Source organism: Cupressus sempervirens, chromosome 1, assembly GCF_028749045.1.
Source record: "Cupressus sempervirens isolate cs-2001-9-10 chromosome 1, ASM2874904v1, whole genome shotgun sequence".
Classification (NCBI taxonomy): Eukaryota; Viridiplantae; Streptophyta; class Pinopsida; order Cupressales; family Cupressaceae; genus Cupressus; species Cupressus sempervirens.
In genome coordinates this window covers 865,982,717-866,006,323 of record NC_143118.1, presented here as the reverse complement: position 1 = coordinate 866,006,323, position 23,607 = coordinate 865,982,717, and positions in this window count along the sequence as shown.

The following is a 23,607-nucleotide window of genomic DNA, read 5'->3' as shown; positions in this document are numbered from 1 at the left end:
CGCATTCATGACTGCATTTGTTATTGATGTCAACAAATAATAATTATATAAAGATTGAAAGAATAGTAGTTAGAGATCTTATGATGAGCATAAACTAAGGAAGGTTTAGATGATGTGTAGTGAAGGACATGTTCCTAAGGTTGTCCTAATGATGTGGTTAAGAGGAGTAAGTCTAAGTCAATGGTGTACAAAAGTTACACTTGATTTACTAGAAGTAGTGTAGAAATAGAGCACTAGAAAATAGTGTTTTGATGATCTATCACTATCTTTCATTTGAAATGTAATGAATAGATACATAGTCACATAGTGATAGAGGATAGTTGTGTGGTAACCTCAACATATGCGCAAGACATGGTATCACATGTGTGAAGTTTTGTATAGATTGTGAGCCAACAATGATATTGCAATTCTAAATTAATTAATTATCTTACTTTATTTAATTGTGAAAGCCTCAAGGTAGGCTCAAGGAATTATTATGAAGATACGATATAAAGAAAAAATGTTTTCCTCATTTGTAATGTATTGTAGAAGCAAATCAAGTGGAATGAAAAGTATTAATCTATAGTGCAAGAAGGAGCAAGATGCTTACTAAATGCATGTAAGTGATCCAAGGGATCATTAGATGTGCAATATGAGATTTAGTTACAAAATCTAAAGGAGATGAAGTCCAATTAATAGGACAAGAGGAAGGAAGTAGATTTTAGTTTTATTATTCTGTAAGGAATAATAAAGAGATCATTTGGACAGTGGGTTCTTTGATCTCAACCTTGAAGCTATTTAGGCAATGGATCAAACTATCTTTGACAAATCCTAATAGGGTTGGAACAACTCCTAACACAGATTCAAAGTCTCCTAATAGGGACTCATATGTATTGAATGTTGTACCAGACTCCTAATAGGTTCTATCCTCTAATAGGAAATATTGATATTAGTACATCATCTTGTCAGTACCATCCCCACTGGGATTTTCCCTCTAATCAAGGGTCTCCCTAGTCAATATATATGGTTTTAATTGTGTATGAGTATCTTGTTGTAGTTTCAATTTACATTACTCGTATGGTTAAGAATATTTAAAGTGATTCATTGTGATAATAGTTGGATAATTGATTCATGCCCCCTATTAGTTATATTAGTGGACTATATATTTTAACAATATGGTTGTATTTAATCTTTTTGATCATGTAATTGGCACATGAACATATTGATTTTTTATACCTTGGTGCATAATGTCAAGTTCAATATCAAAATAAGATGTTGTGATGTAGAGTCTAATTAGACTCAAAGGTTTATTCAATGTAGTTTCCCTCTAGATTTTTTCTACAAGGGTTTGGGGGTAGTGCCCCCAAGATGGGGTCAAGGGGCATTGCCCATACAAGGTCTTGGGGTAATGCACCATATGTGCTCCTTGTCACAATGCCCTAGGTGTGATCCCTATCATAGTATAGGGTGGGGTTGAGGGGCAATGCCCTCATGGGGGTTTTCGAGGGCAACATCCTCAAAGCCAAAAATGATGTTATATTCTAAAAATTTTTGACTACTATTTGTATATTATTCTAGCCTTAATTTTGTAAGCGAAAAAAAAAATGTATAAAAGGGCTTAGAGTCAGGGATTCTTATAGTGAGTGATGCATAAATTGTTCTTGTAGTGGTATTGAACTGCAAGGGATTACAAATTCTAATCAGGTTGTAATCACTAGATTGTAATAATATTGGACTTGCTATTTGATGGACGTAGCCTAGGGTTTGGGTGACCATGTAAAATCTCGGTGTCTTGTGTTCTCTTCTATGTGATCTATTATTTTTTGATATTGGTTATATTTAAATGTAACTATTATTTTTGTTTGAGGTTAATCCTAACATAGGATATACTCTCCCATGTATACATAATGATATTTTTCATTCTAGAATAATCTTCACTTAGTTTCATTTTACATTTTTCATAAATGCTCCTATTTACTTACTCTCCCTATCATTTTTGTTCACCTCCTATTCATTCCAAGATCCCACCTATGTTCTTTGAACCCACTTTTATTCTCAAGGGGCATACCTCTACATCCTCTTCATCCTTCTTCATTCTTCCATGATTGGGGAATTTTATTTTCTTCTATGCTGATTTTTACATTGTATCAAAAGGGGAAAAATGTAGACACCCAAAATTATCCTTTGTACACTAATATTAATTTTTATTAATATTTTAGTTTATTTTGGTAATTAGCTACATTGTTATATTATTCTATTCATTCAATTAAATTTGATCTAATTAAATAAATTATATCCCTATTTTGTATTTAAAATTTATTTAAATAATATCCACTCAATATATTAGATTTATTTTAATATAGGATTCCTCCATCTCCTTTATTTGAATAAATTTTATTTATTTAATTTCCCTAACTTGGCTAATATTATTCTAAACCTATTTGGATTAACTTAAATTTAAATCTTGGTCATATTCACTAATCCTTATCTACACCTCAGTCTTCTTTATAATCCTAGTTAAATTGAAAATAATCTTGTCTTCTATGTAATTATGTGCATGGTCACCTTTTCCAAGGTGGCCATCTCTCCATATTTTTTCTCTTCCAATCATTTGAATTTTTTCTTTTTATCCATAAAGATGAAATATATTCAACTTTTGCATTTTTTTTCTATTAATACTAGACACATTCTTTTTGCCTTTTTATCTTAGCCTCTCCCTTTTGCCTCTAATCTTAGCCTCTCCCATTTTCCATCTCATCCATTAATTTCATTCCATTTTCTATAAAAGGAGACATCTCCTTCATCAATAGGCTAATCTAGCAATAATCATAATCTTTCAATAGTCAATAATCAATAGTCAATGATAACATTCTAGAATACTTGGGCACATAACATTTAACATTTAACATTATAGCATTTAGATTAACATGGAATTTTGATTTCATTGGTTTAGAATCATGACATATCTAGCATAAATTTCCTTTTCTTGTATATTATTTTAGTTTTTTTTTCTTAATTGTTAATCTTGCATCATCATTATTATTAAGCTTGTATTTCATCCTTAATATACTAAAATTATTGTCTTCATAATTAATTTTTATTGTCTTTTTCATATATTTTGCACTTCATCTTGTGACATTTGGGGAAAGTTCCTTATACTTGTTCTCAAACTCCTCACTTTGCATCTTGCAGTCTTTGTATTTGTTTTCATATCATTGTATTGGATAGAGCATACCTACAAATATTTAAAAAGAGAAAATCAACAATATTTTAGGCACCTTTGTTCGAGCTAATCAGAGGTTGTAGTAGAAATTTCATGTTTGTTATGCTTTATCAAGGCTAACATTTGAATGTGGCTTTCTTCATTGTTTTGGTTATTCTATTTACAACAAGTAGGTTGATATTTTTACTGTATAAACTAGAGAAGTAATCCTCAAAGGGTGATGGAGTTCACCTTCCCTATAAGACTCCTTTTTTTTTTCAACTCCAAGCCACTTCTCACTTTTCATTATTCAAATCGATCTCCCATATTACTTTCTATTACCTCTATCCGTGCCTTTCAATTTTAAGTAGAAAGAGTAAATTTCATCACTTTGAGGATAAAATATTGAGTAGGGGTGGATTCGACCCCTACCCTATTATTCCATCACTCCTTTCCCCAAAATCACCAAAAAATCTCAAGACTTAGCCCTTTATCCTTTATCTTACATCATGAAATCATAAAAATGTTGAGTTATATAGATATTAGAGTGCATAAATTTGACATAGTTAAGATTAAAATCTTGGGTAGGGGTAAAATTCCACCCCCTCTTGAGGATTTCGGCATTTTTATTTCATCAAATCCAACATGCTCTACCTTAGTTTCAACATCAAACTTGCGATTATAACCCCTAATCCTTTGATCTACCTTTTATTTATTGAGAAAAATGTTGAATTGTCTTTCAAAGAGGAAAACTTTGAGATGCTTAGTGGATATATATCCTACGTAGGGAAAATATTCTACCCCTACCCAAATATTTTATTATTTTCACCTCAACAAAATTTACCTTATTCTTCTTCAATTTCATTATCAGCTTCTACACTTATCCATTTTAAGTCACTTGACTCACACTATGTCATTAAATTTGAATTGATTAACTCTTTAGAGGGAAAAAATTTAGCCATTAGGAGGATTAAATCTTAGGCCAAGAGTAGATTACACCCCTTCTTGAGGATTATGACTACAATCTAACTTGAATTTTTTATAAAATATCCATCATATTTTCTTTGTTACTTGCCCTTGACAAGGAGTTTAGGGGGCTCATACTTGATCCAATTTTTTCCAAGTCAAATGTTTAAGGTAGTTAAGAATTTTATGTTGAGACCTTGTCAAATTTTGACCTAGTGCTAGGATTTTGTATTTTTAATTTAACTTCCCATACTAAGTCATTTTTAACTTAAGATGTGCGAGGATATATAGATATATGAAATTATAGTTTACTATAATTTGAGATATATTTATATGAATATTATTATGATGTTTGAGATAGGTTTCAACTTCATAGGAGTTATAAGTAATATTCTAGATTTTGAGGGTTTCAAAAGATTTAAACAACCAAATTTTAGAATTGAAAATGCTTTCTACATTCTAATCTCTCATAACCTTACTTTAATTAATAAGATCAAGTTAAAGATGGAATAAGGATCCTCTAATAATTATAACTCATTCCCTAAAAAATCACTTGGTTTCAAATCCACACCTTTACCAAAAATAGCCCAAATATCACTCACATACCAGACATACTTGACGTCCTAATAGGTCAAAGTTTCTCAAAAAAAACTCTCAAACTTGGAGACTTGAAAATTTCTACCCCCTAAGTCAACTAATCCTGCCACTAAATAAAAAATTTGGGGTCACCATTTGAAATGGGGTGATGGTGTAAAAACCTCACAAGACTTATGAAATAAACCACCCTCTCTCTATGTAATTGGGTAGGGATTTTCATATTGTTACTATCATCTCCCTCTCAAATTTTAATACACATTATTCAACATTGATGACAAAAAAATATAGGATTTAAAAAAAAAAAACATTTACAATCAATTTGTAAGGGAGTCATGTATACAATCTACCCATTTTTTATTTTATCAAGACAAATATCAAAGAGAAAAATTAATTATGATGAGATAACAAACCATTAATAATTTTAAGTTCTTAGTGTTTTTCTCAATTTCTTAATTATGATAAGATAACACACCATTATTAATTTTAAGTCTTATAGTTTTTCTCAATTTCTTATATTGTTTGTTATGTTTTATCTGCATTTATTCTAGAGTGTTCCCTAGGACTTTCCTATATCACATAATAATGAGGAGATATTTTTTCTCTCTCCATCACTTAGTAGGATTTTAAAAATGAGGGGAATCATGGTCACTATATGAATCGATTCCTCAACAATTTAACAACATTCATAATGCAATTTCAACAGTGTTAATCATTTCCTACACAAGTGGTTTTTAGTATTTATATTTATGGAAACTTGAAAATGATGATAAATAAAGCCTAATAGTTGAACTATTACTAAAGTCAGGAAATGTGAACTAATATCAAAGTAATCTTCCACAAGCCAAAATAGTGCCAATTGAGTCAACACCAACTTGTAGACATTACTTTGATGCCAAATATAAACCACAAACATCTATTTCTAAAATTGTACTATCTAATTACACAATATGGTAAAATTCTAAAATGTACCAGCTTTTCCTTTCTAAAGACTATTAAATAATTTTTAAAGATATTTTTTGGTGTAAATAAGTATTTACTATTTACACTTTACTTAAGTTTACTTAGGTTAATGCATTATTTTATTATTTCTTACGTAGACACTTAGAAGTTTGTGTACTCTTATGAGTTGTCATGTTGACAACATCGGAGTTGTTGGAATGTTCAAAAATAGGAAGAGTACTTCAGAGGGGGGGGGGAGGGGGGGAGGGGGGGTGGGGGTGAATCAGAAGTACCACACTTTTAACCTTTTCAACAATATAAACATATAACTGAAAAAAAATTGCATGCAAGTAAACATATAAATGAACATGAAGTAAACACATGCAATAACACATAACACCAGATTTGGTAACTCAGAAACCCTCCAGGAATAAGAAGGTAAAATTGGGGTGGGGATGATACCCACAAAAATTACTGTAGCAATAAATGTTTAACCACTTTTGATGGTCTTCCCTGTGAAAGGTCTGCCCTATTAAAGGCTTTACATTGTGTCAATAGTGACTTGATTAGAGGATTTACAAACACTTTAAATGAAGTGTTACCCTATTAAAGGATTTAAAATATGTTGTTAAACCCACCTAATACAATAGGATTTTAATCACCTTCTTCAAAGGTTCTCCCACCTAGCTATTAAGCTAACATATCAATACAGGATTTCCATCTTCTAATACAATGGAAAGAAAGTATTAGAATAATGAACTTGATAGTATGCAATCTTTAATTGTTGGATTTAGGCACTTGATATACTCTCTTTGATCTTGATCATTTGTGATCTAATATCTGATTGTGTCCCTTGTCTCTTATACTATTCTAATCAACTGAATGTATAATTTCTGCTTTGTTCCTCTAAGTCTTACTCACTTCACACTAATTTTTTTTATAATCTCCCCATACACTATTCTCTTCCACATATGCAATGGAGTTTTTGACCTCCATTTAAGGATTGTAAAGACTTAGGGTTAGGGATGGATCTATGATCCATATTGAATCTTTAAGTTCCTGTTCATTCCTTGCATTTTTCTCATTGGTTGCATGCTTTCTCCATTTTTTGATTGGCTACATGCTGATCGCATAGGGAATGTAAAATATTAGGCCTTATCCTTTTTCTCCTTCAAAATCCTTCTATGTTGGTTCAAAAAATGGTTTACATCTGAGTTTGTGAGGGCACAAACTCATATGCTAATTTTGTGTTACTCAGCTCATACTGGACTATTGGTGCTCGACACATATATTATCTTGGATTTCTCGGCACCTATTACACTTTGTCTCACTCGACACTATATGATTTTGACTCACTCGACATATGAAGCATTCTAACTTGCTCGACATCAACTGTGACTTGGCACCCATATATCACTCAACACTTATATATTGCTCAGCACCTGAAGTCACTCGGCACCTGTTGCAAACCTAACTTGGCACACACTATGGCTCGGCATACATAGTGTACTTAGCATCAATGTAGAAAGTGATTAAGTGTGTTGACACTCAAATTTCAAAACCATCTAAGGACCAACAATCTCCCCCTTTGACATGAGTGTCAAAAACACTTAACTAAACATTACTAATTTGACCCTATGAGTACCTTATCCACATAATTTCAAAATTATTCAATTTTTTTTCAAAATACCTTAATTGAGCTAATTGTTCCTTGACATTATTGAAACCAAAATTCTATGTTGAATGTGCTTGATACTCTTTGTTTTTTAATTTTGTTCCTATATTCTATACCTCTGATCTATATCTTGCCAAAATTTTGTATCTCCCCCTCTTGGCTATCAAAATTGATAGGTATTCTACCCCTTAGATATATCAAACTATTATATCTTCCTTAAAACATATATCTCCCCCTTTCCTTATTATTTCTCCCCCTTTTTGACACTAATGTTAAAGGCTGCTAAGGAGTAATACCATATTTAGCTAAAAAATTATTATTTACCTCCATTATTGTTTTTAGAGCTGCATCCCAATTCTCTAAACTAATGTCAAGTGATTTATGCTAGATGGAAGTCTCTACAGCAAGGTGTACAAGTCCATCAAGTGTAGAAAGATTTGGATATTTCTTTAAGACTGTTTCAGCATACACTTGCTCCTTATGGAAGAATTCTAAATGAGGGGTTACAGAGGACTAAATTTTCATTAGTTTGGCCTTAATATCAGCCTACTCTATTGTAAGTATAGCTAAATCCCTTTGAGTGTGAAGCGATTTTGCAAAATGCTTCTCACTTTGAGCTGGGTCTCTAGGTAATTGCATGCTAGAGATTTTCAAATTTCTTTCCAAGCTCATCATTCTTTGGTTTGTTTCTTGTGTGAAATTGGAAAAATCACACAACTTCCTGTACAATGAAATTTTTTTTTCAAGGACAATTTTGACCTTATCTATTTTCTTGGCCAACTCTACCTATTCAAGTGCTATGCCACTTGATATCTTTTAATTTACTTTTCCTTGAAATTTTCTCTCTAACCATTCCATGAGTTTGACATTAGTATCCTGGTCTTCATTTGTCACCTGGTCAACTATGTCTAATAGTTGCTTTATTATTGGCTTTGCTTCATCTGGTGACTACAAGCTGAAGGCATCCATGAAGATGTCCTTGATGTAATGAATTGCTTGCTTATGTTTGAATTCTTTCCTTAGTATTTCTTGCCTCATCCTTCTATGTAATGCATTTTGGATTTCAATCATTTGTGCCATTTTGATGGTCTTGGAATCATAGGAAGGAATCACAATATCGTCATCTAGTTTAGGGTCTCCATAATGAAGTACCCTTGCCACTCTAGTTGAACTCAAGCCTAGAGTCAATAATTACAAAGGAATGGCTTCAATGCTTAGCTTCTAAATGGTCTTTGTAGGAGTTCCAATCTTTGGTAAGTCTACCAATGTCTGAATGGCGGCCTGCTCCTTTTCTTTTGAGGTATCCTCTTTTTATCTAACTTCCTTTCCTGTACACTCGACATCTGAATAGTATCACTTGTTGCACTTGGTGAAGGTGTTGGTGGAAGCATCAACATCTTAGTGCTAGTAGCTTTATAGGTGAAAGGTGGTTCTTGTGTTTTCACCTTTATTTTTTGTGGTGTACCTACTACCTTTTTTAACTCATCAACACTTGCCAATATAGGGCTTGCACATAAATGTGCCTATAAAGTAGATTGGTGAAGGATCTTGGAGAGATCCTCTATAGCAAGGGGATTGATGTTTTGAGCAGAGTTGTCAGGAGCATTCTTAATGATTACTATTTCTACAGGTGTGATGGTTGTATTAGGTGGACTAGGAGGTGGCATTTGTGTGTCTTGCACACTCTTTTCATCTTGATGCTCTTGCTATTCAACTGTTGCCATGTCTTCTCCTTTAGATAATTCCTCCTCTTCTTTCTCCTTATTCTATTCCTCTCCCTTTTCTTCCTCAATTTTCTTTTCCTCTTCTTTCTTTTCTTCTTCCTTCTTCTCTATTTTCTTTGCTTCTACCTCTCCTTTTTTCTCTTCTATTTTATTTTCCCCTACCTTCTCTTTGGCACTGGTTTCTACCTTATTTTCTTTCTCCACCTTATCATCAGTTATCTTATATATTGTTTTCCACAATTGTGTGGATTTATTTACAACATCCTCAATCTTGTTTTGAAGGATGTAGAAGGCTTCTCTAATCTCCCTTTCCATCTTTAGACAATAATGCCACTTATTTTCAATTATCTCATATAGTTCCTTGGTCATAGTATTGTCAAGCTCTAGAGGTGTGTTTTTAAATTCTGCCATCATGGCATACACATATTCCTCTACTTTATTCTACTCTTCCCTACTAAGCTTATTGAAATTAAGAGACTTTAAATCATTCAAATCTGCATTTTTTATTTTATTGCAAAGTTTGTCAATTGCAGATTTTGGAGGATGACTTACGACTTTAAATTAGCTAATGTCCTCTAATTCTGTTCTTTCTTCATCATCAATATCTAGCTATACCACATACCTTCTTCTCTTCTTGGGCTCTTCAATAGGCTATACAATGGCTTTCTTTTTCTCTTTTGATGCCTCTTAAGCCTTTTGAGTGGTTGCTCTTGTAGTGGCCCTTATTGTTGGAGCTGGCTTAGCTTGAGCTGGCTTGGTGACCTTTTTGGGCTTGGGTTGAGCTGTAGGCTGAGTTTTTTCCTTTCTCTTCTTTTTCTCAGTAGGTGTAGGTGCTTCCTCAATTTATTGTCCCTCAAAACCTTCCTCCTTGTCTTCCCCTAAGCCTTGTGTTAGCTCTATTGGTCCTTGCTCTTGCTCTCCTTCTTCTTGTTCTTCTTGTTTTTCACCTGCTTCTCCCTCAATACTTGCTCCAAATGTCTTTATTATCTTCCTTACCATTTTATCTTTCTTCTTGATAACATAACCTATTTTCAATTTAGTCTCAACTTTGGACTTGACAATATCATATGTCCCAACATGAGGAGCTACCTTATCTATTTCTTCTATAAGCAATGTTGTGATTACTACTGAGGCTTCATCTACATCAAGCTCATATCCCAATGGCCTTAACCATCTTACTCTTGGCATTGCTGCCTGAATGTAGGTGCAATCAATGTCAACCAAGAAGCATATGTCATTGACATGTTTCTCTACTAATGAGACTGGTATTCTCATTCTTTGATTCATAGACTTCTTAAAGTCTTCAAAATAACTAGTCATATGAGCCTCAAAGTTATCTCCCATTTGATCAATGAACTCATTGATTTGTGTAATTGCAATTTTGTTGGGGTTTCAATTCACCTTTCCTATAGAAGGAAATTCTTCCATAACATAAAAGAATATACATACAAGAACTAAAAAAATTTGCATTGTGCTCCCTTGGAATATCATAGGTGTGATCTTTCTTCAGCAGTTTGTAAGCTACATCAACTGCTAAACATGGCATGTTGTTTAATCTACTGGATTGATAGAATTTGTGAGATATTATTCTCACAACAAAATCTAGAAGGGAATCAGTTATAGTATCAATGTTTATTCCCCTATTGTTCCATTTGGCTCCTATTTTTTTCTCTCAATGACCTCCTTTTTGTCACTTCTCAAGGTCTTTGGCCAATCTAGGTTTGGGAATCTTGTAACCCTATGAACTATTCTCTTGGTAATCTTAATGGGTCTTGTCTCTAGCCACAACCATCCATCGTGAATTTGACTCAAAACAATTTGAATCCATTCAGTTTTGAATCCTATTGGGTAAACTAGGGCATTGGTCAAACCCTTTTTCTCAACTATCTCAAATTCCTTTTTCAAAATCTTGTTCTCACATAGTTTTTCATAAGCTTGAAATATTTCAAAATTACCTATGGCACCAATTTTGTAGTTGTAACATTTTCTCACATCTTGCTCCATGACTACTTTAGGTGGAATGATGGATAATGCACCAACTGGGTCATTTCTATAGTCGACTTTAGGGATTGGGCTAAATTCAGGTTGTTTTACTTCATTTCTGACTAACTAAATCCCATGATCTTCCTTTACTTTAGGGTTTCTTGAACTAGAGGCCAACTTTTCAAGCTAGGGTTTCATATGTAGTAAAATTTTAACTTCTGTGTAGCTCGGCACTTGATAAATACCTTTAAATTGATGAGTTCATGCTAAATTACTATTGGAATTTGTGCAAATAGCTGTTAGGTTTCTTCTTGATCGCTTCTTTTCTCTTCTCATCTTTGCTCTTTGTTTGAACGACATGAAAATGAATGAAATTTGACCTTATACTTGTCAAAGACTTAGCATTAAATGCTTTGTGCATACAACTATAAACTTGGCACTTGAAGGATTCAATATGATTTGGCTCCCATTGTATTTCATTTACTTGGCCTCCACTAGAATTATACTTCATTTGGCTTCAACTATCAGCTTGGTTGCTATCAGAAACTTGGCATCCATTGGAACTTTACTTGGCATTTGAGGACAGTTTGGTAGTATTTGGCAAAAACTTTAGATTTTGACTTGGCATCTTTGCTCATGCAGTTTTCTTCACAGTAGTGCTCCTTTGTTCTTTGGAATTGATGTATGATTTAACTTTGTACATCAATCCCATACACCTTTCTTTTGCTTAGTTAGATGAAGTGTGATCACTTGACCTTTTGGGTGAAGTGAACCCTCCATATGATGTGCTACACTCATCTTTCTTTTTCCAAGTTTTATTCCTTTGCCCTCTTATTTGTTTAACAACAACCTTCTCTTTTCCTTTGTTGACTTCTATTTGGTTTCTTTTGACTTTGTTGGGAAATTTCTACTGATATGACTAGTCTTCAAGAAATTGAAACATGTAGTTTGGCTCAACCACCTATTGTAACTCCCTTTAAAATGTGTCCTTATGCAATTTTAAAGAATGTGTCCATACTCCTGACAATAATGATAGCTATATCTAGTATTCTAATCCTAGTTGTAGTGATGTGCATGGTTGGTTCCTCTTGTAGGTTGATTAGGTGTCCACATTGGCTTTGATCCGCATTCAAATGCTCTATGTCTATATTTTTTGTAGTTGTAGTAGTGGCCTTCAAATTTTTATGTCCTCATGGTTTTGGTTCTACATTCATGTGCTTGATGTCCTTGCTTTTTTCACTTATGAAAAAAGCTTGCATTGGTAGGCTTATCATACTGATGACTATTCTTGCTCCTACATACATTAGAGATATGTCCCTTTTTACCACAGAAATGACAAGTAGGTTTTTTATTTTTACCTTTGTTATTCTTTTCTTCTATAGTCTTGGATGATTCTCCTTGTTTAGTGCTAGTTTAACCAAGTCTTGAAGTGTCATTACTAGCCCTTGGTGATCTTAGTAGTTGCTCAAAATACTTGATAGCCTCATTGGGTTTGTTGAAGCTTTCTGCTATCTCCTTCTCTCTTCTCAATTCATCCTACAATTTTTCATTCTGCATCTTCAAGGTGGATATCTCAATGTCCTTTATGTTTAGCTCATGATGAGAATTCATCATCTGGCTTAAGGTGTGTAGCTGCATGTTTGAGATCCTTCCAAACTCAATTGTCTTCTCCTCCAATCTATTGGTAAAATTTTTCTTATCATCTTCTATCATGTCCTTGTCTTTAATGGCTCTCTTCTTTTTTTCAGTCATTTCACAAAGCATTATGGCTTGTGATTCTTGTTCAAGCTTGAGTAATCTAATTTCTTCAGCTTGTGCTCTATTTTTCTCCATCAATTTTGCTATTGCTGCATCAAATTCTTTGGAATCTCCATTGGAAAACACTTGTGTGGTATCAATCTTCTTGTAGTGTATGTCATTTTTAGCTATGGCTATCTCCTTCCTTATCTTTAAGGATTTTCTCAATTCTTCTCTGGCTTCTTCTGCTTTATGTAGGGATAGGTGCACATCAATCACTTGATTGTCTATGATCTTCCCAAGTTTGAAGAATTCCATCTTCAGATCTTTTCTCTAAGCTATTAGGCTTCTCCTTGTGAGAACCTTAGCTCTAATACCAATTCTTAGAATGTTCAAAAATGGGAAGAGAACTTTTGAGAGCGGGGGGGGGGGGGGGGGGGGGGGTGGGGTGGTGGGGGGGGGGGGGGGTGAAACAAAAGTACCACACTTTAACCTTTTCAACAATTTAAACATATAACTAAAAAGAAAATTGCATGCAAGAAAACATATAAATGAAATTGATGTAAACACATGCAATAACACATAACACCAGATTTGGTAACCCAAAAACCCTCCAAGAATAAGAAGGTAAAACTGGGGTGGGCATGATAGCCACGAAAATTACTATAGCAATAAATGTCTAACCACTTTTGATGGTCTTCCCTGTGAAAGGCCTACCCTATTAAAGGCTTTACACTGTGTCAATAGTGACCTAATTAGAGGATTTAATAAAAAATTTACATGAAGTCTCACCTTGTTAAAGGATTTACAATAGGCTATTAAACCCACCTAATACAATAGGGTTTTATTCACCTTCTTCAAAGGTTCTCCCACCTAGCTATTAAGCTAACCTATCAATATAGGATTTCCATCTTCTAATACAATGGCAAGAAAGTATTAGAACAATGAATTTGATAGTATGCAATCTTTGATTGTTGGATTTAGGCACTTGATCTACTCTCTGATCTTGATCCTCTATGATCTAATATCTGATTGTGTCCCTTGTCTCTTATACAATTCTAATCAACTAAATGTATAATTGCTGCTCTATTCCTCTAAGTCTTACTCACTTCACACTGAATTTTGCTATAATCTCCCCATACACTCTTCTCTTCCACATATGCAATGGAGTTTTTGACCTCATTTTAAGGATTGTGAAGACTTAGGGTTAGGTATGGATCTATGATCCATATTGAATCTTTAAGTTCTCACTCATTCCTTGCATTTTCCTCATTGGTTGCATGTCTTCTCCATTTTTTGATTGGCTGCATGCTAATCGCATAGGGAATGTAAAAGATTCATCATTATCCTTTTTCTCCTTTGAAATCTTTCTATGTCAGCTCCAAAAATGGTTTACATTTGAGTTTGTGAGGGCACAAACTCATATGCTAATTCCATGTTACTTGGCTCATACTAGACTACTAGTGCTTGGCACATATATTAGCCTAGATTGCTCATCACCTATTACATTCTATCTCATTTGGCACATATATGATTCTCACTCACTCAACATATGAAGAATTTTGACTTGCTCAACATCAACTGTGACTTAGAACCCATATAGCACTCAGCACTTATATACTACTTGGCACCTAAAGTCACTTGACAACTATTGAAAACCTTATTCGGCACACACTGTGGCTTGACATACATAGTGTACTCAATATCAATGTAGAAAGTGATTAAGTGTGTTGATACTCAAATGTCAAAACCATCTAAGGACCAAAATGAGTAAGAAACTCTAATTCAACACATGGTGTCCACAACACTAGAGTTTGCATAATTAACCGAGTTGTCATGTAGAAAACATAGTTATTCATACTCCTAATTTAGCACATGGTGTCTACAACATGATTTTGCATGCTACACCATTGTAGGCTTATCCTCTCATCATTGCACTTACTCTTGTTCTTAATGTGGGATAACCCATATTTGATGGACATGTGCCTAATTGTATGACTTATCATGTCACTAACTTCTATGCATTCTAGAAGCATTCTAGAGGCCTTTATATACATACACTCCTAGTGTACTTTCATTCATATTGAATGAATATTATATTGTCATTCTGATCATACTCTCTTTGGTTTGCTATTGTGCTTGTGCTTGAGTTCCTTAGTCTTGGGTGAATTTTTCTCTAAGGCAAGGCATATTCTTACAATATTTAACCATAGATTTCTCATGTTCTTAAGATAATTCAATTTTTTCTTATGGACAAAGGATTTCTTGTCAAATATAGCATGGAGTAATTCTTTAATAGCTAATATTTAAAACTATTCATTCAAAATTTGGTTAGGAACAAGTTATAAGATGACCTAAATTATCAAATTTTATAAAACATTTTGAGTCCTAATTAAATCACTAGAACATTTATTTTAAAAATTTTTAAACTCCAAAATACTAAAATATTTGATGTTTAATTAGATAAAACTTACAAAAAATTCTATGTTATAGTATAAAATAAAATTAGGGTGACAATAATATAATATATTTACTAGTTACTATAAGGTCATATCACCAATTTTAATCACAACCATAAAGTGTTATATTATAGATAAATTAATAATGCCAAAAAAAATATAAATTCGAATCCAGAAGCAACATCATCATCATATAAATTTGAGTTATAATATTTAGCATTTGGTATGAAATATCAAAGAATTATAAACATAAACACTTCACCTTGAGACACAACTGGAAAATCACTACAAGTATATTCTAACAAGTTGATTAATGAATGTAGTAATAAAACAATTAGTAAAATACTTGAATGACAACCCATATAATTATAAGTTAATTGATATATAATTATATAATACCCCATAGAGTGAGTGGGAGGATAGAAATGATTATTTTCATAAGTTCACATACTACTGAAAAACTCTTTGAGACCATAATTAATTACACTTTCTTAACAAACTTGGTTTTGTTTATTGGGGTATACATTTCATTTGGTAAGCTGATAGAGTTATTTTTTTGAGATAAGATTTCATATATGAAATCAAGATTTGATTGCAATGTATTAGAAATATTAGGGTTGCCATTACACCCAAATATTGACCTATTAATGTCCTATACAATTGATAGTCTTATAGAACAACATGAGGTGGTTAAACCATGTCACAAACCCTACAAGAGATTCTAACCCACTTCTAACAATCTGCATCCCAATATTACTCACTGTGATCTACATGGATTCAAACCTATAACTAAGCTCTGATACCACTTGTTAGAATGTTTAGGTTTGTGGTATAAAAAGATCAAACTGTCAATGCCTTATACAAATGATATTCATATAGAACCACATGAGGCAGTTAAGCCATGTCAAAACCATGTGAGAGATGCTAGCCCATCACCGATATGATAAATATGCATGATTTTTGGATAGAAAATGTGATGTAAAGATACAATTAATGTTCTTAAAGATTGTATTTTTCATTAGAACTTTATCATAAGCATATTAACAATGTTGATGCTACTAGTTCTTTCAATATAGGATAGTAAGTCCATTTTATTTATGTTATTAAATTACTGAACTTGACTGAAGGCCAAATCTATTTTTTTATTAAACAATGATCCTAAGGTGAGTACTTGAAAGAAAGAAAATTATTCTCTTTTGTACCCATTCCTTTAACACAATATTTATTACTATAGTAGTAAGATTATTTGTGGGCTTCATCCCTACTAGGGTTTACCTTGACCAAGTTTTCCTTAAAAATAAATATGGTGTTACAAGTTTTTGGATTACTTTTGTGTTGTGTTATAGTTTAATTTTAATTTTATTTATATGGTATTTGTGTAATTGGTTTAAAGTTAATATAAGAGCTAGAATATTACTCATTCACCCCTCCCCTTGGTGTTCCTCTTAGTATTCTTCAGTCAAACACTATTTTCAATAAAAGATTATAATTTTGATGAAAATTGAAATGCATTATAATTATGATAAAAATATAAGATGTCACACGTGTTAGCATTCTTTAGAATAACTAAGAGTGCAGGTGGGGGGGTGAATTAGTTATCCAAGGTCCAGATGTACAAAGAAAACTTTTCACAACTTAGTGAACCCATATCCATAAAACATTTTCATCATATATGCATCCATTAGACCATAAAATCACTTAAACTTGTAGATTACTATCAAATAAAATTTACAAAAATGTAAGCATGAAACATAACAAATTCATTAACACATTTGACCTAATAATTTAATGTAGAAATCTAATTTGGGAAAAACCACTAGTAACATGCTACTCATTCTCACTCTTTTGAAGTGATGCCCTATGAAAGGCCAACCCTATTAAATGTTATAATGCACACTATTAAATGTGATTTGGTTGGAGGATTTCAATCACACTATTAGGAGTGAGCCTTGTTAGAGGAATTTAGATCATTTACTTGGAACATCACCCGATTACAAGATTTACAAATGACTATTAGGCGAACCTTAATCCAAAGGATTTACCCTAGACTCGTACAATGATTAGAAAGTAACAATAAGGCTTGATTTGATAACAACTTACAACACACTTTATAAATTTTAGATCTCTATTTTTAGTCCTCCATTCTGCTTGGCTTTCACACAAGTTAGCTCTGATAGCTTGTTCACCCTTCAAGCATCCATACCCTTAAGCCTTCTTTCTTTTCTTTCTAATAATAGTATTTTCTCTTAGGTCACTATATAAAGCAATAACCTAGACTCCTTGTCTTCCTTAGGTTCTCGCACATGACAACCATTTCTTTTGACTAGCCTTCTCTTTAAATAGAAAATTAGGATCTTTTGTTTTCCATCCTCCACCCTCCATTTTAGGGTTAGATTGGATTAGGTGGGATTCATTGAATCTACCCATCATTTCATTTTATTCCCTTCTAGAAAATTCTCCTCCATTCCTCTTTGAATTTTCCTCAAAATGGTTCATCTTGAATTTTGTGCCACCAATTCATTAAGCTTATCTTCCACACAGTTCACACAATCCAAGAAATCAAACTTGTAGGCTCAGATTTATTGAATTCATGATCTTTCTCATAATGCTAACACTCAACATTAACTTGCTTCTGATGTGTTAGTTGGTGTTCTTAACCCCAATTTTAAACTTGAAATCTCATCCTCCTAATGATCTTTTCCTTGGTTCTTCTGAAATCTCCTCTAGTCTATGTTGAAAATATTGTGGAAAGCAGGTTTTAAATATAGTTTCATGATAATGAATCAAAGTGCTCAAATGCATAAGTTCAAGACTTTCCTTTGTAAATTTGGAACCAATTGAACAAGGAACAAGGTTCAAAGGTTCAAATGGTTTGACAGGTATGAAAGCTCAATCCGTATTTCAAATAGTTTCATTGGTTTGATGTGACACAATGTGTGTGTTTAGAGGAATGTTTCTAGATTGTGCAAGACTATGTGTAATAATTCATATGTGTAGAAGGTTCAAATTCATGCCATTGTTAGACTAGAAATGTGAATTCAAGATGCAAATTCAGTTTTCCAACTTTAGACCCATAGTCCCAAATGTAGATTTTGAGGTGCAAGTGATCAATTCAGGTTTGAGGTGAAAAAGACATGCCCATTAGTCCAAAATGCTGATCTAAATCTAAAGATCAGATGTTCCAAATACAAAAACATTTATTCAAGTTTAAGAAGGTAGAGTTAAGAGGAATGGTTATCAATATAGTTCTATTGTTCCTATTTCATCATTTTGATGGTATGGGTTTAGAATTATAAGTTCAATATCCAAATTTGAGAAATCAATCTTAGTATGAGTAATTTAAAATCAATAAATTAATATTAGGTGTGAAGATGATATCATCAATGATTATGAAAAGTTTCATATCCTTATCATATATGTAAACAAGAGACTATTAAGCATTACCAAATGGGGAGATTTCCCTTCATAAAATCATCTAACATAATTGAAGGCTCTCTACATACTAAGACATATGATTAGTTTAGTGGAACAGATGGACAGTTCAATGGAAGTGGTGATGTCCCCTTTTTCATCAAATATTATATAATATTGATAAAAAGTCATAAATGGAAGAAAATGATCTAAAATAATTGGCAAAGAATCGGTCATGTTCTATGTCACTCTTGTGATGATGCAATTGTTGGTGTTTGAAAATATTACCAGTTTCCAATTACCTCAATGAGAAGATGACACATATAGGGGCAGCTAACTCCCATTTTTGACATATCTTTTCAGACACTAGGCCAACTATAAGGCTTGACTCTTCTTCTACTTTAGGATTTGAAAAACCTAGGTAGGTGGACCTCAAATTAAATCGATATGGTACCAGTGCAAAAACATACTCTTGAATCTATTAAAGAAAACTTTTCACAACTTAGTGAACCCATATCCATAAAACATCCAAGGTTATTTAGTTATCCAAGGTCCAGATGAAAAAAGAAAACTTTTCACAACTTTTCAAAACTTGGGTGGTGGGGTGGGGGGGTGAATTAGTTATCCAAGGTCCAGATGTACAAAGAAAACTTTTCACAACTTAGTGAACCCATATCCATAAAACATTTTCATCACATATGCATCCATTAGACCATACAATCACTTAAACTTGTAGATTACTATCGAATCAACTTTACAAAAATGTAAGCATGAAACATAACAAATTCAGTAACACATTTGACCTAATAATTTAATGTAGAAATCTAATTTGGGAAAAACCACTAGTAACATGCTACTCATTCTCACTCTTTTGAAGTGATGCCCTATGAAAGGCCAACCCTATTAAATGTTATAATGCACACTATTAAATGTGATCTGGTTGGAGGATTTCAATCACACTATTAGGAGTGAGCCTTGTTAGAGGAATTTAGATCATTTACTTGGAACATCACCCGATTACAAGATTTACAAATGACTATTAGGCCAACCTTAATCCAAAGGATTTACCCTAGACTCGTACAATGATTAGAAAGTAACAATAAGGCTTGATTTGATAACAACTTACAACACACTTTATAAATTTTAGATCTCTATTTTTAGTCCTCCATTCTACTTGGCTTTCACACAAGTTAGCTCTGATAGCTTGTTCACCCTTCAAGCATCCATACCCTTAAGCCTTCTTTCTTTTCTTTCTAATAATAGTATCTTCTCTTAGGTCACTATATAAAGCAATAACCTAGACTCCTTGTCTTCCTTAGGTTCTCGCACATGACAACCATTGCTTTTGACTAGCCTTCTCTTTAAATAGAAAATTAGGATCTTTTGTTTTCCATCCTCCACCCTCCATTTTAGGGTTAGATTGGATTAGGTGGGATTCATTGAATCTACCCATCATTTCATTTTATTCCCTTCTAGAAAATTCTCCTCCATTCCTCTTTGAATTTTCCTCAAAATGGTTCATCTTGAATTTTGTGTCACCAATTCATTAAGCTTATCTTCCACACAGTTCACACAATCCAAGAAATCAAACTTGTAGGCTTAGATTTATTGAATTCATGATCTTTCTCATAATGCTGACACTCAACATTAACTTGCTTCTGATGTGTTAGTTGGTGTTCTTAACCCCAATTTTAAACTTGAAATCTCATCCTCCTAATGATCTTTTCCTTGGTTCTTCTGAAATCTCCTCTAGTCTATGTTGAAAATATTGTGGAAAGTAGGTTTTAAATATAGTTTCATGATAATGAATCAAAGTGCTCAAATGCATAAGTTCAAGACTTTCCTTTGTAAATTTGGAACCAATTGAACAAGGAAAAAGGTTCAAAGGTTCAAATGGTTTGACAGGTATGAAAGCTCAATCCGTATTTCAAATAGTTTCATTGGTTTGATGTGACACAATGTGTGTGTTTAGAGGAATGTTTCTAGATTGTGCAAGACTATGTGTAATAATTCATATGTGTAGAAGGTTCAAATTCATGCCATTGTTAGACTAGAAATGTGAATTCAAGATGCAAATTCAGTTTTCCAACTTTAGACCCATAGTCCCAAATGTAGATTTTGAGGTGCAAGTGATCAATTCAGGTTTGAGGTGAAAAAGACATGCCCATTAGTCCAAAATGCTGATCTAAATATAAAGATCAAATGTTCCAAATACAAAAACATTGATTCAAGTTTAAGAAGGTAGAGTTAAGAGGAATGGTTATCAATATAGTTCTATTGTTCCTATTTCATCATTTTGATGGTATGGGTTTAGAATTATAAGTTCAATATCCAAATTTGAGAAATCAATCTTAGTATGAGTAATTTAAAATCAATAACTTAATATTAGGTATGAAGATGCTATCATCAATGATTATGAAAAGTTTCATATCCTTATCATATATGTAAACAAGAGACTATTAAGCATTACCAAATGGGGAGATTTCCCTTCATAAAATCATCTAACATAATTGAAGGCTCTCTACATACTAAGACATATGATTAGTTTAGTGGAATAGATGGACAGTTCAATGGAAGTGGTGATGTCCCCTTTTTCATCAAATATTATATAATATTGATAAAAAGTCATAAATGGAAGAAAATGATCTAAAATAATTGGCAAAGAATTGGTCATGTTCTATGTCACTCTTGTGATGATGCAATTGTTGGTGTTTGAAAATATTACTAGTTTCCAATTACCTCAATGAGAAGATGACACATCTAGGGGCAGCTAACTCCCATTTTTGACATATCTTTTCAAACACTAGGCCAACTATAAGGCTTGACCCTTCTTCTACTTTAGGCTTTGAAAAACCTAGGTAGGTGGACCTCAAATTCAATCAAAATGGTACCAGTGCAAAAACATACTCTTGAATCTATTAAAGAAAACTTTTCACAACTTAGTGAACCCATATCCATAAAACATCCAAGGTTATTTAGTTATCCAAGGTCCAGATGAACAAAGAAAACTTTTCACAACTTTTCAAAACTTGGAGAGGGGGTGGGGGGGTGAATTAGTTATCCAAGGTCCAGATGTACAAAGAAAACTTTTCACAACTTAGTGAACCCATATCCATAAAACATTTTCATCACATATGCATCCATTAGACCATACAATCACTTAAACTTGTAGATTACTATCAAATCAACTTTACAAAAATGTAAGCATGAAACATAACAAATTTAGTAACACATTTGACCTAATAATTTAATGTAGAAATCTAATTTGGGAAAAACCACTAGTAACATGCTACTCATTCTCACTCTTTTGAAGTGATGCCCTATGAAAGGCCAACCCTATTAAATGTTATAATGCACACTATTAAATGTGATCTGGTTGGAGGATTTCAATCACACTATTAGGAGTGAGCCTTGTTAGAGGAATTTAGATCATTTACTTGGAACATCACCCGATTACAAGATTTACAAATGACTATTAGGCCAACCTTAATCCAAAGGATTTACCCTAGACTCGTACAATGATTAGAAAGTAACAATAAGGCTTGATTTGATAACAACTTACAACACACTTTATAAATTTTAGATCTCTATTTTTAGTCCTCCATTCTGCTTGGCTTTCACACAAGTTAGCTCTGATAGCTTGTTCACCCTTCAAGCATCCATACCCTTAAGCCTTCTTTCTTTTCTTTCTAATAATAGTATCTTCTCTTAGGTCACTATATAAAGCAATAACCTAGACTCCTTGTCTTCCTTAGGTTCTCGCACATGACAACCATTGCTTTTGACTAGCCTTCTCTTTAAATAGAAAATTAGGATCTTTTGTTTTCCATCCTCCACCCTCCATTTTAGGGTTAGATTGGATTAGGTGGGATTCATTGAATCTACCCATCATTTCATTTTATTCCCTTCTAGAAAATTCTCCTCCATTCCTCTTTGAATTTTCCTCAAAATGGTTCATCTTGAATTTTGTGCCACCAATTCATTAAGCTTATCTTCCACACAGTTCACACAATCCAAGAAATCAAACTTGTAGGCTCAGATTTATTGAATTCATGATCTTTCTCATAATGCTGACACTCAACATTAACTTGCTTCTGATGTGTTAGTTGGTGTTCTTAATCCCAATTTTAAACTTGAAATCTCATCCTCCTAATGATCTTTTCCTTGGTTCTTCTGAAATCTCCTCTAGTCTATGTTGGAAATATTGTGGAAAGCAGGTTTTAAATATAGTTTCATGATAATGAATCAAAGTGCTCAAATGCATAAGTTCAAGACTTTCCTTTGTAAATTTGGAACCAATTGAACAAGGAACAAGGTTCAAAGGTTCAAATGGTTTGACAGGTATGAAAGCTCAATCCGTATTTCAAATAGTTTCATTGGTTTGATGTGACACAATGTGTGTGTTTAGAGGAATGTTTCTAGATTGTGCAATACTATGTGTAATAATTCATATGTGTAGAAGGTTCAAATTCATGCCATTGTTAGACTATAAATGTGAATTCAAGATGCAAATTCAGTTTTCCAACTTTAGACCCATAGTCCCAAATGTAGATTTTGAGGTGCAAGTGATCAATTCAAGTTTGAGGTGAAAAAGACATGCCCATTAGTCCAAAATGCTGATCTAAATCTAAAGATCAGATGTTCCAAATACAAAAACATTGATTCAAGTTTAAGAAGGTAGAGTTAAGAGGAATGGTTATCAATATAGTTCTATTGTTCCTATTTCATCATTTTGATGGTATGGGTTTAGAATTATAAGTTCAATATCCAAATTTGAGAAATCAATCTTAGTATGAGTAATTTAAAATCAATAACTTAATATTAGGTGTGAAGATGATATCATCAATGATTATGAAAAGTTTCATATCCTTATCATATATGTAGACAAGAGACTATTAAGCATTACCAAATGGGGAGATTTCCCTTCATAAAATC